Source organism: Carcharhinus amblyrhynchos, unplaced genomic scaffold (genome assembly GCF_965287045.1).
Source record: "Carcharhinus amblyrhynchos unplaced genomic scaffold, sCarAmb.v2.hapA chromosome_336, whole genome shotgun sequence".
Taxonomy (NCBI): domain Eukaryota; kingdom Metazoa; phylum Chordata; class Chondrichthyes; order Carcharhiniformes; family Carcharhinidae; genus Carcharhinus; species Carcharhinus amblyrhynchos.
In genome coordinates this window covers 4,367-7,529 of record NW_027650076.1, presented here as the reverse complement: position 1 = coordinate 7,529, position 3,163 = coordinate 4,367, and the positions used below count along the sequence as shown (strand labels likewise).

The following is a 3,163-nucleotide window of genomic DNA, read 5'->3' as shown; positions in this document are numbered from 1 at the left end:
GTTGACCCAAATGAGCCGTGGCTGTGATCTCTATTTAATCCACTTCCTGACATGCTTCGTGGCTTTTTTTGATTTGATTTTGATTCGATTTATTATTGTCACGTGTATTAACACACAGCGAAGAGCGTTGTTTCTTGCGCACTATACAGACAAAGCATACTGTTCATAGAGAAGAAAAGGAGAGAGTGCAGAGTGTAAAGTGTTGAGAAAGATCAACTCAATGCGAGGTGGGTCCATTCAAAAGTCTGACAGCAGCAGGGAAGAAGCTGTTCTTGAGTCAGACTCAAGAACAGCTTGAGTCTTTTTCCCCCAAAGGAAGGCGGTGGAAGAGAGTATGTCCAGGGTGTGTGAGATCCTTAATTACACTGGCTGCTTTGCCGAGACAGTGGCAAATGTGTGATTAATATGGTTCTTTATCAGAGTTAGTCCAGTTTTTTCAATCACATATTGGCCTTTTTTTTCCACTGGATGTGGGTGTCACTGGCTGGACCAGCACTTAGTGCCCACCCCTAACTGCGCTCCATTCCAGAACATTCGAGAGTCAACCACATTGCGGTGGCTCTGGAGTCACATGTAGGCCAGACCAGGCAAGGACGACAGATTTCCTTCCCTAAAGGACATCAGTGAACCAGACGGGCTTTTAAACAATCAGTTTCATGGTTATCACTAGACTTTTAATTCCAGATTTCAATCAATTCAAATTTCACCACCCGGTGGGACTCAAACCCGGGTTGCCGACAGGGAAAGTTGCCCATCACATCTTATCGATAATTACTCAAAATTCCTGCCTCGCCTGACACCTGGCTTTAACCATCCTGAATATTTGTGAAATGTTGCCAGGGCAGGTTGTAGCCATAGCGTCACAGTGTCCTGACAATAAAGGAGGAGGCCATTCGGTTATCAGGTCTGCACCAATTCTCCAAAACAGCATTCCATCCAGACTCTCTCCTCCGTCCTAGCCCTGTGTATTTACCATGGCCAATCCACCTAACCTGCGCATCTTTTGACACTAAGGGACAATTTACCATGGTCAATCCACCTAACCTGCGCATCCTGGGACACTAAGGGGCAATTTAGCATGGCCAATCCACCTAACCTGGACTGTAGGAGAAAACCAGAGTACCCAGGGGAAACCCACACAGATACAGGGAGAACGTGCAAACTCCACACAGACAGTGACCCGAGACCGGAATTGAACCCAGGTCTGTCTGTGAGGCAGCAGTGCTAACCACTGCGCCAGTGTGCAGCTCATATAGCCTCATCGGCACAGCGGTCCGATCACTAGTTAGTACAGTGGGTGAAGGAGTAGTATCTGAAATGACCAAGGGCTGAAACTTTTGATTTAGTTTCAGATTTAACCGGAGCACAAAGGAAAGTTTGCTTTGCAGCCGGCTTGGTCTGTCTTTGGGAATGTGGAGTGGAGTTCACTCTGAACCAAGACAAGATACTGGCTGTACAACTGTAATATCTAAACCACGGCTGGGGATTCCATTCCTGCCTACAGGACAATTTACTACAAGAGACTGTGCGTGAGGGTATAAATAGTGTCAATGTGCAAAAACAGAAATACTGGGGAAAACTGGCAGCATCACAAAACTAAATTTGGAAAATAACTCAAAGATGACTAAGTGAGGACCAGTTTGTGATTCGATCTACTGATAGAAAGAAACAATGAAATAAACATCAGTGCTTTAAAAAAGACTCAGGTGCCTTTAACACGCAACTGTGCGTTCTATAAGACATTTGCTTTTTTAAAAAAAATGTTTTACTCCATCTTAAAGAGCCAATGTGCAGGATGGACAGGGCAAACTCTTAATCTACCTCCTTGTTTGCTCTTAAGACTAATTAATATTGAATTCAATTCACAGTGTCCACAAGAGAGACAAACAAGATCCAGGCTGACAAGCAAAGATCCTACACTTGATCTTAGCCAGAAGGCCGAGAGATAGAACCATAGAAAATTTACAGCTCAGAAACAGGCCCTTTGGCCCTTCTTGTCTGTGCCGAACCATTTTTTGCCTAGTCCCACTGACCTGCACTTGGACCACATCCCTCCACACTCCTCTCATCCATGTACCTGTCCAAGTTTCTCTTAAAAGTGGCCCCACATTTACCACTTTATCCGGCAGCTCATTCCACACTCCCACCACTCTCTGCGTGAAGAAGCCCCCCCTAATATTCCCTTTAAACTTTTCTCCTTTCACCCTTAACCCATGCCCTCTGGTTTTTTTCTCCCCTAGCCTCAGTGGAAAAAGCCTGCTTGCATTCACTCTATCTATACCCATCAAAATCTTATACACCTCTATCAAATCTCCCCTTATTCTTCCACACTCCAGGGAATAAAATCCTAACCATATATATACATACACGCATCCATAGTACTTTTTTGCAGGTACCAAAGTCCCAACCAAGTGTTGTACATTAGGGGAGACAGTCGTTGCGCTCACTTCCCAGTTTGGGATCTGATCCCACTTTTCCCAGCTTACTCCAAAGGCAAGCGTCTCCCCATCTTTGAATGGATTTGCAGCCTGTGACAGTTGGAATTTTCTAGATGCAGTCAGCTCCTTCACCCTCGCGGGCTGGATTATTGCGATGGAGTAGGAAAGCTAGAAGGTGAATGCCTTGGAATAAAAAGGTTGCCTGCTCAGGTTTGTGACTCACGCTTACGGGGCAAGAGGTCCATCCACTGCCTTCTTTATTGAGAATGTGCAACAAATACCAGATAAGAAAATACATGACCTGTTGAAAAGTTCTCCCCACTGTTACACAGCAGATTGCATTCTACGTACCCATATAGAGGCACCCGCTCATGTTTACTGCAACTGCAGAGGGTCATTAATCTAAAGTTTATTTATGAGTCACAAGTGAGAGTTACATTAACACTGCAATGAAGTTAGTGTGTGAAATTCCCCTCGTTGCCACACTCTGGCGCCTATAACCAGCACGCCTTTCAGACTGTAGGAGGAAACAACAGCACCCAGAGTAAGCCCACACAGGCACGGGGAGAACATGCAGACTCCGCACACACAGTGACCCAAGCCAGGAATCGAACCTGGGACCCTGCCATTGTGAGGCAGCAGTGCTAACCACTGTACCACCGTGCCACCCACTATATGTAGACATCTCTTCCCCCAGACAGCAGCGGTGACTGGGTCATTGATTA

The 3,163-nt window shown here is 45.7% G+C and overlaps 1 pseudogene; it reads right to left on the bottom strand.

Moving 5' to 3' along the window:
• Positions 1 to 1,735: 1,735 nt before the first annotated feature.
• LOC145339194 (U2 spliceosomal RNA) lies at positions 1,736 to 1,947 on the bottom strand (annotated as a pseudogene).
• Positions 1,948 to 3,163: the final 1,216 nt, after the last annotated feature.